We start from the raw sequence: 15,065 nt of genomic DNA, 5'->3' as shown, positions 1-15,065 counted from the left end.
GCACAAAGCTACTGAAAGTCAATGGAACAAAGAAATCCATCAAACATAGCAAAACAGGCAATGCGAAATAAAAGGCAGAATCTGTCGAAACAGAAAAGTCCGTGAAGACGAATTTTTTAGAGGCACCAGACTTGCTCATATGAAAATTCCCAAATTGAATGAAAGTTGCATACATATCTGAGGATCACGCACGTAAATTGGCAGATTTTTCTGAGTTACCTACAGAGAACCCTGCCCAAATTCGTGACAGCAAGAAATCTGTTTCTGCGCAGTAATCCAAATCTAGTATTGACTTTACTATCAAAGACTTTACTTGGCACAACAATGCAATAAAATAAAGATAAGGAGAGGTTGCTACAGTAGTAACAACTTCCAAGACTCAAATATAAAACAAAAGTGCAGAAGTAAAATAATGGGTTGTCTCCCATAAGCGCTTTTCTTTAACGCCTTTCAGCTAGGCGCAGAAAGTGTGAATCAAGTATTATCAAGAGATGAAGCATCGACATTATTACCTCGGGCTTTACGCCTACCCTTCTTACTCTTTTTCTTAATCTTTGGTTTAGGGAATACATGGCCGCCTCCAGGTGTAGAGGTGAATTTTAGGGTGCCTTTTCCCACATCTATGATTGCTCCCAATAGTTTCAGCAGGGATCTCCCAAGTGTGATTTGTCCTGTTCCTGCACATTCAATAACAAGATAATCAGTGGATACCGTTCTTCCAAGAATGGTCGTGAACACACCCTTGGCTATTCCCTCAGGAATTATAACAGAGTTATCAGTGAGAGTTATTCCTTCTCCTCCTTCAGTAAGTCCCCAAAGTGTCAAAGATTCATAAATACTCTTAGGCATAAGGCAAAATTCAGACGTAATATCACAACGGGCATAAACATTTTCACCACCAATAGTAACTTTAATAGTAGGGTCCCACATTGAAGGTTCAGAGTTTACTAAAACATGATCAAGGCGCGCACGAATCTGACTATACCTTTCTTTGAAGCAAGATGTATTTGTCTCAAGAGTGTTTAATCTATTATAAATGCTAATAAGAGCTGAATCAAAGTTATTAGCTGAACTATGTGACGCAACCAATTTTTTTATGGCATTAAAAGCTTGATCACCATTGCAATGAAGGAAATCTCCTCCCACTACAGCATCTAAGGCATATCTATAGCGAATCATAAGCCCAAAATAAAAATTACTAAGGAGCAGACTTAAAGTCATTTGAGGTTCAGCTTTACGATAAGAATAAAAAATTCTAGACCAAGCATCTTTAAAACTCTCCTCATCCCCTTGTTTAAAAGTAAAGATTAATTCCTCAGGTGAAGAAGTAACAGGTTCAGAGCTAGACATGATAACAAAACAAAGTAAATGCAAGTAACTAATTTTTTTTGTGTTTTTGATATAGAGAACAAGACAGTAAATAAAGTAAAACTAGTAACTATTTTTTTTTGTGTTTTTGATATAAAGAGCAAACAAAGCAGTAAATAAAGTAAAGTAAAGCAAGACAAAAACAAAGTAAAGAGATTGGATGTGGGAGATGATGGCGTGTAACTCACACGTTCGTTGGGAACCCCAAGAGGAAGGTATGATGCGCACAGCAGCAAGTTTTCCCTCAGAAAGAAACCAAGGTTTATCGAACCAGGAGGAGCTAAGAAGCACGTTGAAGGTTGATGGCGGCGGGATGTAGTGCGGCGCAACACCAGGGATTCCGGCGCCAACGTGGAACCTGCACAACACAACCAAAGTACTTTGCCCCAACGAAACAGTGAGGTTGTCAATCTCACCGGCTTGCTGTAACAAAGGATTAACCGTATTATGTGGAAGATGATTGTTTGCAGAAAACAGTAAAACAAGTATTGCAGTAGATTGTATGCGATGTAAAGAATAGGACCGGGGTCCACAGTTCACTAGAGGTGTCTCTCCCATAAGATAAAAGCATGTTGGGTGAACAAATTACAGTCGGGCAATTGACAAATAGAGAGAGCATAACAATGCACATACATGTCATGATAAATATAGTGAGATTTAATTGGGCATTACGACAAAGTACATAGACCGCCATCCAGCATGCATCTATGCCTAAAAAGTCCACCTTCAGGTTATCATCCGAACCCCCTCCAGTATTAAGTTGCTAACAACAGACAATTGCATTAAGTATTGCGCGTAATGTAATCAGTGACTACATCCTTGAACATAGCACCAATGTTTTATCCCTAGTGGCAACAGCACATCCATAACCTTAGAGGTTCTTGTCACTCCTCCAGATTCACGGAGACATGAACCCACTATCGAGCATAAATACTCTCTCTTGGAGTTACTAGCATCAACTTGGCCAGAGCATCTACTAATAACGGAGAGCATGCAAGATCATAAACAACACATAGACATAACTTGATAATTAACATAACATAGTATTCTCTATCCATCGGATCCCGACAAACACAACATATAGAATTACAGATAGATGATCTTGATCATGTTAGGCAGCTCACAAGATCCAACAATGAAGCACAATGGGGAGAAGACAACCATCTAGCTACTGCTATGGACCCATAGTCCAGGGGTGAACTACTCACTCATCACTCCGGAGGCGACCATGGCGGTGAAGAGTCCTCCGGGAGATGAATCCCCTCTCCGGCAGGGTGCCGGAGGAGATCTCCAGAATCCCCCGAGATGGGATTGGTGGCGGCGGCGTCTCAGTAAGGTTTTCCGTATCGTGGCTCTCGGTACTGGGGGTTTCGCGACGGAGGCTTTAAGTAGGCGGAAGGGCAGGTCAAGAGGCGGCACGAGGGGCCCACACTATAGGTCGGCGCGGCCAGGGCTTGGGCCGCGCCGCCCTAGGGTGTGGCCACCTCGTGGCCCCACTTCGTCTCCTCTTCGGTCTTCTGGAAGCTTCGTGGCAAAATAGGACCCTGGGCGTTGATTTCGTCCAATTCCGAGAATATTTCATTACTAGGATTTCTGAAACCAAAAACAACAGAAACAAAGAATCGGCACTTCGGCATCTTGTTAATAGGTTAGTTCCAGAAAATGCACGAATATGACATAAAGTGTGCATAAAACATGTAGATATTATCAATAATGTGGCATGGAACACAAGAAATTATCGATACGTCGGAGACGTATCAGGAGACTCCCCTTGCAGTGTGTCTTGATCTCCCCGGCAACGGCGCCAGAAAAAGTGCTTGATGCGTGCAGTTAACACACGTCCGTTGGGAACCCCAAGAGGAAGGTGTGATGCGTACAGTAGCAAGTTTTCCCTCAGAAAGAAACCAAGGTTTATCGAACCAGTAGGAGCCAAGAAGCACGTTGAAGGTTGATGGCGGCGAAATGTAATGCGGCGCAACACCAGGGATTCCGGCGCCAACGTGGAACCTGCACAACACAATCAAAGTACTTTGCCCCAACGTAACAGTGAGGTTGTCAATCTCACCGGCTTGCTGTAAACAAAGGATTAGATGTATAGTGTGGATGATGATGATTGTTTGCGAAGAACAGTAAAGAACAATTGCAGTAGATTGTATTTCAGATGTAAAGAATTGGACCAGGGTCCACAGTTCACTAGTGGTGTCTCTCCCATAAGATAAACAGATGTTGGGTGAACAAATTACAGTTGGGCAATTAACAAATAAAGAAGGCATAACAATGCACATACATATATCATGATGAGTACTATGAGATTTAATCAGGGCATTACGACAAAGTACATAAACCGCTATCCAGCATGCATCTATGCCTAAATAGTCCACTTTCAGGTTATCATCCGAACCCCTTCCGGTATTAAGTTGCAAGCAACAGACAATTGCATTAAGTATGGTGCGTAATGTAATCAACACAAATATCCTTAGACAAAGCATCGATGTTTTATCCCTAGTGGCAACAGCACATCCACAACCTTAGAACTTTCTGTCACTGTCCCAGATTTAATGGAGGCATGAACCCACTATCGAGCATAAATACTCCCTGTTGGAGTCACAAGTATCAACTTGGCCAGAGCCTCTACTAGCAACGGAGAGCATGCAAGAACATAAACAACATATATGATAGATTGATAATCAACTTGACATAGTATTCAATATTCATCGGATCCCAACAAACACAACATGTAGCATTACAAATAGATGATCTTGATCATGATAGGCAGCTCACAAGATCTAACATGATAGCACAATGAGGAGAAGACAACCATCTAGCTACTGCTATGGACCCATAGTCCAGGGGTGGACTACTCACACATCGATCCGGAGGCGATCATGGCGACGAAGAGACCTCCGGGAGATGATTCCCCTCTCCGGCAGGGTGCCGGAGGCGATCTCCTGAATCCCCCAAGATGGGATTGGCGGCGGCGGCGTCACTGGAAGGTTTTTCGTATCGTGGCTCTCGGTACTGGGGGTTTCGCGACGAAGGCTTTAAGTAGGCGGAAGGGTAGGTTTAGGGGCGTCACGAGGGACCCACACTACAAGGCCGCGCGGCCAGGGCCAGGGCCGTGCCGCCCTAGTGTGGCGTCGCCTTGTCGCCGCACTTCGTCTCTCCCTCGGTCTTCTGGAAGCTTTGTGGAAAAATAGGCCCCTGGGCGTTGATTTCGTCCAATTCCGAGAATATTTTCTTACTAGGATTTCTGAAACCAAAAACAGCAGAAAACAACAACTGGCTCTTCGGCATCTCGTCAATAGGTTAGTGCCGGAAAATGCATAATAATGACATATAATGTGTATAAAACATGTGAGTATCATCAATAAAGTAGCATGGAACATAAGAAATTATAGATACGTTTGGGACGTATCATGGAGGTTGTTCTCATATCCATTCACAAGAGGCCTAGCCTCCTTCCACGAACTGTACGCTCCTGACACTCTTCCATAGTAGTCCACATACAAGTTAAACTTCTACCAAGACAGAGCATAAGAAACATATCAATGAACATACCATTGCAAGACAAGTGCAGAACATAATTAAGCTAAGCAATGTAAGCATGCATGATCATATAGGCAAAAGCATCACAGAAGTTCAAACTACTAGCTAGTGTGATCTTATGAACGATCACACTAGCTACCATGGTGTCATCCTGCCACCACATCAAAAGAGGGTGTAATCCTACCACCCAAAGCACCGCAAGTTTTTAGCATCATGTGAGGGGTTAGTATATACCGCCTCACATAATGTACATGCCTTGAAATAATTATTCATCAAGTCCTAGCTACTTAAAAATGTACAACTAAGATCGTCGTCATCTTCATCATGCATGCATCACCACCACCCTAGCACAAGGGAGCACTACACATAGTAGTGCTTGCCGAGGAAGGTCCTAAGCGAGAGCTCCTGGTGGTCCTCGACCATCTGGACAAACCCGTTTCCCTGGGCCCTATTGTCGAAGAGGTGGCTTAGAGACACCATCTTCGCCTCTGAGCTGAACTTAGACGAGGCATCCATGACAGCGGAATAGAGGGCAGGGTGGACGTCAGGAGGGGCAACATTGGTGATGGCCTACGCCACCGTTTTGACAGCTTCTGTGATGAAGGTCACGTGGCCAACATCCTCCTTAGCGAAGACAGACCTCTTCCTCTTCTTCTCGGCATCAGCTGCAGCTCCTGGACGAGGAGCAGCGCTAGTGCCGACACCACGAGAGGAAGGTAGGTAGTCGTCATCAAGCACGACCGTATTAGAGTCCTAAGTGTCAGATCATCTACAACAGGTGTTCCGAGAGGCTCATTAGTGCCCATGGCGTGCTTACCGGTGGCTAGGCCGAAGGCAAAGATCTGCCGCATCGATCTGTGAGTAGTTGGTAATTGGCTTGTTGTAGAACTCTACATCATTCGGGTGAGCTTAATACAAGGGGACAAATAGCTGGTTATAAAACATGTTGTAGTTGTGCAAGTGAACTAGTGTGCAAGGGAGAGGCCAGTACCGAGACATGGCCTATGTAGTGCTCGTCATCGAGGATGATCGTGTGAGTGTCCTCATCCCATCCGGCGCCACTGAGGTCTCGCAGCTTGCTGATATGGATCCACCTAGACCCCCACTTACGCATGTGGTTGTACACTTGGGTTGACGACACGTCCTGCTGGAAGTACTCAAAGATATTCTGATACCGCTGATTGCGATGGAATCAAGATTACAAAGTATAGAAAGGGGGTGGCAATGGAGATGATTGTGGTGGCGATAGAGCTTGTGGCGGCGGATATGCTGATGGAGATCTGACTTGTAGCGGCGGATATGGTGTTTCTCCTGGTGCTCTGCTGCTCGGATGGCCTAGGTGCCTTCATGTTTTATACTAGGTTTGAGGAGACTAATCCACCGACCTATGGTACGGTCACCCGGTACAGGCAGGGCCACCATACCGTTGTTCATTAAACCTTTTTTGATTCATCTCTGCGGCCAGGTTAATTTGGTGAAGTTCCTAGCTCATAATTCTTCTTTATTTGCCTATGATTTCCTTCCGAAAATGCCCATTTGATCATAGAAATAAATAAAGACGAGGATTTTCACGTATGCAATAATTAGTGATTAGCATCGGGTCCAGAGAGATATTATCATTATTTCAATGAAAAATATAAGGTTTAGACATTGATAAAGATGAGTGTTTCACCACTGCTCAACATCCTCAAGATTAACCTTAATCACCCTCTAGTAAGGTAGACACAACCATAAGAAGCTCGGCGTTTAAACCAAAATAACGAAAAGGCCAGTTCATTTACATTTGGTAGTCTTTGATCACACTTCTTAACATTTAAACTTAGCATAGATAGAGTAGATGCAAAACATTATACAAGCTTTGTTATGTCAAGACAACTACAACAAACTTTTTATTAGTAAGGACCATTGTATGAGTAGCAATTATTCTGCCTTTCTCTAGAAAACACTTGCTTTGCCAAGGATTGATAAAACTTTGAACTTTAGACAACTAAGAGTGAGATGCTATGTCAAAAAGAAGCATAACAAAAAAAAATCTCATTAAGCACACACATAAATAAGTCAAGACTCTCAAACACTTCTTTTACATTCGTTGTGTTTCAAGAACTTCAACTCTCTACTAACAAGGACATGCCAAAAAGATGTAATATATCTTACAACCAAACTGAATGGACTTGGAAGGAACACTTTTTTGGTGCCCAACTTTGTTTGCAACATGGCCATATGAGGAAATCAAAATTTTACCCATCATAACTTTGTTGTTGCATACATGGATCGTTCAACTGCCATCAGAGTTGTCGATCCCTATATGGAATTGAATGCGTCAGTGGTGCAAGACACACGTAAAGTAAAATATTACTTTAGTTTAAACATGACGGTTTTTGGCATGTATCTCATTACCGCTAAGCATTACTTCCATAAAACAACTCCCTTCAAATAGGGCTATCAATTTTAGCATAAATCTCTATGGGGTTGAGTATATCTAAGGCTAAAATCATAAGAAAATTACTTCAACGCCCAAGTCATCATTAAGAGATTTTTTCTTACCAGAATTTAATTGCTTAAATAATTTCCATGCAAGACTTGATTCTCTAAAGAAACATATAGTAAAAGCTATTTAACCAATCATACAAAATAAATAAATAAAGCTTTACTGTAATCATCAAGACATACTCCCACTTAATGTAGCATCTTACAAAAACTACTAACTAGCATAAGCATTTCAAACAACCTCTAAATTATTACAAATAAAAATGATGACACCTCTTGTTGTAGAAGTGTCAATAAAATCCCAAAGCTTGGTCTTTTGAAAGCCAACTTGGGTAGATCATTGTGGTGGCGGATAGTTCTCGAGGCCCAAACGTGGCTCTAGTTGGTGAAGTGCTCCGACAAGTTGTGCGTTGTATCATGAAGCGAATTGGCGAGGTTGGTCTTGTTATCAATGGAGCCTCTGAGCGAGAGTACATCATTGTACGTGGTGTAGGGGTTTGGTGCTGGAGCCTCTTGTTCTGGCTCCCATGCTTTTTCTCCAACTTCATCCTCTTGTGGTTCCTCGAGCTCATGGTCGATCTCCACTTGTTCCTCTTACTCAACATAATGTATTCGTCCATCGTCTATAGAGAATTGATTGTTAGGAAAAGGAGCGGCGAACCTTCTAGGAATATGGATACATAAGCTCCTTGTTTCTTAAGGACCATGCCAAGAACTCTAAGAATGCGAAGTGTGATACGTCTCTCATCGTCCAAAGGTTGAAGGTTACCTAGGTTGAGACTAAGTAAGGGTGATGGTGAGAAAGGTTGCAATGTCCCTGCAAGTGTGATGAGCTTGAAGGTCGAGGTTGAAGAGAAGCATAGAACCCAAGTGTGGTGTCTACATATTTGAAACCGTCAAATATGTTTTCTTCAACTATATTAGGTGTGCAGCCCTGAAGCTATCTTGGATTTATGTTAGAAGTTAGTCTAATGCTACTTATAGTTTTGAAGGTACAAGACTGAAGTTGGTTAGACACAAGTGCTGCACCATTTTTTTTCCTTTTTTGGATTCATGAAAAAGATTATTCAAATGTACTGTAATTCATCCACTGTACTTTATGAATTTTTATTTAGATCCCCATGAAAATGTCAAGAACCTTGAAACGACACACAATCACAGCTTCATTAATTTTCCAATGAAAAAAAGCTTTCTATCTATGGTGTACACTGGTACCTGGCAACAATTCTTGATAGAGAACATACTAAACATTTTAGATTTTGAAGCAAGCATAATAAATAACGGTGTTGCTAATTCTCAATCAACTTATTTCTCAGTTGACTTCTAAACCATAGGATTGCATTGTGATTTGTGGTACCATGATTTGCAACATGAGTTGCAAACTCGTGGTTGAGATTTTTCTAGTTTTAAATGGGGTTGCAACTGTGAAAAAAAACTGAGCCGTTGGATTGCCACTTGATTCATGCTATTCATGAGTGCCAACATGGGGTGTGTTACGTGAGATGTATTAGCCGATGCAACGACTCAAGGGGCCTATAAATGTATTGATGGGCCATGATTATTTTTAGGATAAATTGCGAAACTCAGGACTCAAACTCAAGATCCTGGACTATGATATCATGTTAAGTAAGAGGCACTAGCCAACGTGCGTTAGCAGTTCACTGACGAGGGTGCTCCTCGGCAATGCCCACCTTTAGGGGCTTAGGGTTGACGGAATACTGCAGGCTGACACGAGACATCGTATACCAAACAAACAGGGAGTGAGATTTACCCAGGTTCGGGGCCCTCGATGAGGTAAAACCCTTACTTCCTGCTTGTCTGATCTTCATTATCGAATATATCGGGTTACAATGGGGTAGCCGAAGGCTATGGTTATGATCTCGTCAAGAGGCTAAATTTCTAAGGACCTAGCTCTAGACTTATGGTGAATCTATCTGTGTCGTTGTTGTCCCCCTCGGCAGACCGTCTCCTGGCCCTTATATTGCAGCCCAGGTCTCGAGAGTTCTGTCCGGGTTCGACTGTAGGTTACAAAGAGTTCTACTTCTAATCTTTCCTTGTTTAACGTCTTCTTGCCTTGTTCGTTAAGAATCCTTCTTCGGATGAATCTCCTTCTTTGGAACGGATGTATTTGCCCACCTTGGTCGGTGAGTGATCTTCATGGGCCCTTGGTCGGGCCATAGGAGGTAGCATAATGCTGGTTACCTGAAGGGTAATACCCACATCAGTAACCCCCGAATGACTTGCCAAAGTAAAGCTTCGGGGAGGGACTAAAATTGTCTTCTATCGAATGTCCACAGTTGCCAAAAAAGACTTGATCCTTTTTTAGCATTTTGAAATCAGAAGTTCATTTTTATCGGGTGCGCGTCTAGCGCTCCCGATGGGAGTAGCCCCCGAGTCTAGGTACGGATGCTTGCAACCGTGTGTAGCCTCAAGTTGTACTACTCGAATGTTCTGCTGCCGATATTTTCTGCAAGTTGTCGTAATCATCCGATATTTTCTTCTATATCGGGTCCTTCAAAACTTCGAGTGAAGCCATGTAAAATGATAGTACGTAAGGGATTGGAATAATGTGCCCAGTTTTACTCGATAAATCGATGATGTTTAATTGCCGATAGCAAAACAACGTTACCCTACTCAGAATCAAGTCCCCGAGCTTGATCCTAGATCTTCTGAAGTCTTCGAGTTCGTTTCCCTTTGTCTTCAATAGTTTTTATCGGGTGCGCGTCCAGCGCTCCCGAGTCTAGGGACGGATGCTTGCAACCGTGCGTAGACTCAAGTCAAGCAACTCGATTTTACAGATTCCTCCGGACGCTCTATGAGGAGTCGATACTTTTGATGACATCATCCGTGACGTGGCCTCTGCGGCGGCTCGGTTGATAGGGCTTGACTTAACGGGCCCACCCTACTCCTGCGCGATCAATTAGGAAATGACTGATCCTTGCGCATTGATCGAGGCGTTTCCTCGTTTGGCGTGCGTAGTGGGGGTAATGGGCCGCCGGTTTCTCTTCCTTCGTGACACGTGTGCGATTGGATTCTTGCCCACTTCCCCATAATGCGAATTTAACGGCCACGATCCTCGGCCATTTTTCACTATAAAAAGAGGGGCGTTGTAGTTTTAACCCTTTACGCCTCCATACTGCTCATATTCTTCCTTTGCTTCCACCTTGCCATTACTTCTGTAACCAAGGACTCTCGCGCGACCATGGGCAAGAGGAGGGCAACCGACAGTTCCAGTGCTACCGCAGGTGCTGTTAAGGGCAAGGACTACACAACATCACGCAAATCGGGCGCTGCCGCCAATCTTGATTGGGCGGCGTCCACCATCTCCAAGCGTGATGAGAACAAGCTGAGGTCACTAGGCCTCATCTCCTCCACCGAATCAGACTTTGTTCACCCAGGTTCTGCTTTCTCACCTGAAGCCCCCCGAAGGGTTTCATTGTTATGTTTGTTGCTTTTCTGCATCGTGGGCTTGATCTTCCAGCCCACGAATTCCTCTGATGCCTACTTTTCTCCTACGGGATCCAGCTCTGGTAGCTGACCCCAAATTCCATCCTCCACCTCTCTATCTTCATCACGATGTGCGAGGCTTTCCTCGGCATTGACCCCACTAGGGTCTTTGGATGAAAATCTTTTACGTCAAACGTCACAGTGGAGGCGAAGGCCCCCATGTGGTCGGTGGCATCATCTTTGTTGTTAGAAAAGAGGTTAATTACTTCAACTTTCCGATGAGGGAGTCCGTTCAGGGCTGGCGACAGAAGTGGTTCTACCTTCGGGACCGCCCAACATCAGGCCAGCGCTTCAACCTGCCACCATTCGAAGACGTCCTCGAGGCAGTGCCAAAGAAATCCTGGCAAAATATTTTGACTGCCGAAGAGAGCGAGGTAGCCGACCAACAGTACGAGAAGATCTTGGATCTGAAGAGTGCACGAGGTCAAACAATGAGCGGAACCGAAGTGGTCACGTTATTCTTGCAGCGTCGGGTGCAACCAGCGATGTCGAGGAGGCATCCATTTTGAAAATACACAGGTGCCGGTGACCAGACCCAAATCCGCGCAGATGATTTCTCAGAGAGCGAACTTTGGGATGAAGTAAGACACTTAACTTGCTTCAGTCAAAAAGATGTCTTTGCCATGACTTTGGTTCACCGTCCTTTCGATTTTGATCATCTTCCTTCAGAGGTATTTTTTCAATTGCTTTGTAATCAACGTCATTCTTCGTACTTCGAATTTTAACACTTTTCCTTTGCCTTCGACAGCCATCTACCATCGTCCAATGCTACCCTTCAATACCCAAAAGTGGTGCAGCTCCCGAAGATGATGATGCTACTGAAGAGACTGAATATGATCCTGATGTGATCGAGGATAGCGATATTTCGGGTGATGAGGCTCTTGACGACGACGCACTTCTCTCCAGGCGCCGTAGGAGAATCAATGAAGATTTGATGGCCACATCGGAGTCGAGTCCTAGCGGACATAACGACGATGATGCTAATGTAAGTCCTTCTCATGAAGCCTCGGTTCCCCCAGCACCAAGAAGTTCGTCAGGACCCTTCACCGAAGAAGACGACTTGATATCACTCATGTAAGTTTCTTTTTTCTCGTGTTTTATTTCTCATATTTCCTGATAATCTTTGTCTTTATAACAATTCATATTTTTTTCGAATAGCTCTGATGAAGATGAAGATGTTCCTCCTCCAAAGAAGGCAAGAATGCACTCTGAGAATCCAGAATCAATGAAGGAGTCGACGCCTTTATCTGCTGAAGATGAACCTACTGCCGATCTTCCGCCAAGAAGAGCCGTAGCCAAGGTTAAAGCTTCTACGGTTGCTCCTTCGGCAAGCGCCTCTGTTCCTCCATCTTTGAGTAATCATGTAAGTATTTCTTTTAGTAGGTAGTATCCAGCAGCCCCCGAGCCGATAATTGGCTTTGAGCAGAGCCAAATATAGGTTAAGATATGCTTTGTTGTATATCCTGACGTATCCCTTTGATTCTCTTGCTGCAGCCAATTCATGGACATTGTGGTAGAATTTGCCGACCAATTCGTTCGACTAGAGCCAGAGAACATCCAGCTCTGCAAGGCTGCTAATTCTTCAGCTGACCAAGTGCAAGAAGTGAACAGGCTAACAGACAAAGCTCGGAACGAAAATGCAAGCCTAAAGGAAGAACTGAATTGAAGAATCTGAAGAAGATGATGAAGGAGGAGCAGGAGTCGAGGCACAAGGCTTTCGTTGAAGTAGACAAGAAAGAGGTCGCTCTTCGCAAATCCATTGAAAGTTTGTTAAGTAAGATTTCTCCATGCTCGTCTGCTTCTCCTTTTCTCAAAATATTTTATCGTTGTAATGAGTTGTCTTCCATGATATTCTAGATACTGCCGACATGCCTGTCGACCGTACGAACAAGCTTCAGATGGATTCTATGTCGGATTCTCTTTCATTTGTTGTCGAGTCCAGCGATCAAATCCAAGATCTCTTAAAGAAGGCCAAGGGAGCTCTGTCGAAGTTATTCTCGATGATGTTTCCCAGGCTAGATCAGAACAAAACACTTGGAGAGCTGGCGAATACCTTCTTCATCGACTCCAGCAGCGCAATTAGGGTACTAAAGCGTCGCTCCCGTCTCTATGGAGCGGTTCTTGCTTTTCAACTCTTAATGGGGCACGGTCCAGAGTAAAAACTGGAGCAACTGTCGAAGGCGTTACCAACGGACGCGGATGGTTCTCTTGTCGACCTTGCCCCTTTCGATGAATCAGCTCAACTGTGCACAAGTCGACTCTTGAAGCTAGTTGATGGATAGAAGAAAAAAGCTGTATCCGAGACTGCTCCAAGATCATCTGCACGAACTCAAGCATCTTGAGTTCACTGATTCACTTAGTTGTAATCTTGAATATTTTTATCTCATCTTTGTTCTGTAATGAATTACGCTGACTCTATTGTCAGTACTCAACTTTCTTAACATAACCTTTTGAATGAAGAGATGTTGATGGCTCCTGATGGGAGTTTTCTGCACTTGATAGTTTTCCTTCACTGATTTTCTGAGGATGCATATTAAACAACTTGGTGCAGATTCCTTCGACTTCTTCCCGAGTCGAGAGTTCTTCGAATTCTTCTGCTGTCAACGAATCGGAACTTGTGCGTCGACTGCGCGCGCAATCAGATTTCCCAATTGAATAAAGATATGGCTGGTCTTCATGCTATGACATCATTGGTGAAAAAGAAGAGCGAAATTGCCACAACAGTCGAACATCATGCTTTGGATCGCCTACGCGTGGCTACCGAGAGCCTAACCTGTAAGCATTCAATCACCCTTTTGTTTTATTGGTATTTGTAAAGAATCTTCTTCTAACTTGCTTTTTGTCTTCAAAAGTCGTTGCTTTCGATGAATCATAAGAAAACAAGCGAATTCATAAGAAGATTGCAGCGATGACCGATATATCTCACCCGAAGTGTGAGTTATGGTCAGATAGGTCAAAGGCCGTAACCGTGGCGAAGTTCGAGTATCGGGTTGAGAAGGTACATTACTACTTTGATAAGTATCACGCTCATCTGACCATGGTATGGAAGACCATGTTTCCTTTGGATCCAGCACCCGAGACTCTATCGGCTTTGTTTAGTCGATTCAAGACTCCTACCAGAATTCAATCTTTGATGCATAAATAACTTCTTGCTGGAGCCGAACTAGCACTTGCTTCTGTTTTAGCTTGTCATCCGACAATGGATTTAGAATCCATAGCTAATGCTAGTGTAAGACTTGATCAGTATTACCCCATATCTAGACATCCTGCTTATATCATTCTCTCTAGGATGGAGGTAGGTACCGAAAGAGATTTGAAGAATCAAGCAGACCAGGGAACATCATCATGATAGAAATTCTTAATTATCCTTGCACACAGTGTGCCTTTGTAATTTTTATGAAATAAATCACTCTTCTTTAAGAGGAACTTGCGTTGTAAGAAATGATGCTCTTTTTCAGCATCCTGTGCCGTTGACGTTCTTTTTAACATCATATCGAATCGATGAACCGTAAGCCCAGTCGAAACCTCGTTTTGTTTTTATTTTGTCGAAGGCAACTGAGGGATCATGTCAGTTTGCTCACTCGACGACCCTGTAGTAATCGCAATTTTTGCAAGGTCGCATGTATGTTTGTAAGGGCGACATCCTTTGAGTAAACGAAAGAACTGTGCTCTTATTCGGCTTCGTAATACGGTGCACCGGCGTGAGCCTTTCATATGTTGCATTGTTTCCACCAATTGCAGCGCTCGAATGTTCCTTGAGACTTTGGTGGAACTACCTTTGTATGAAGATTCTCATCAATTGTAGTGCTCACATGTTCCTTGAGGCTCTTGACGAAAACCATGATAAGAACTACAACATCCGAGTATTGCCGAAAAAACTGTAATACGTCGATAATCAGAGCTCCCGATGGGAGTAAATAGTAAATACCGAAATTGTAATAAATCTTGCAGCCCCCGAGTATTGCCGGGTAAGCCATGACGCGTTGTTAACCAGAGCTCCCGATGGAAGTAGCAGTAGCCAGTAAGAAGATCCCAAACTTTTGTTCGGGTGAGAAGGTAATCATATAAGCTGAACCAGGAGATTTATTCATAGAACGTAACTGGGGTATACATTGCTCCAATAGTGGCTAAGAAGCCTTATTGTAAAAGAAATAAAG

The sequence above is a fragment of the Lolium perenne genome, chromosome 2 (assembly GCF_019359855.2).
Source record: "Lolium perenne isolate Kyuss_39 chromosome 2, Kyuss_2.0, whole genome shotgun sequence".
Lineage (NCBI taxonomy): Eukaryota > Viridiplantae > Streptophyta > Magnoliopsida > Poales > Poaceae > Lolium > Lolium perenne.
This window is presented reverse-complemented; position numbering follows the sequence as displayed.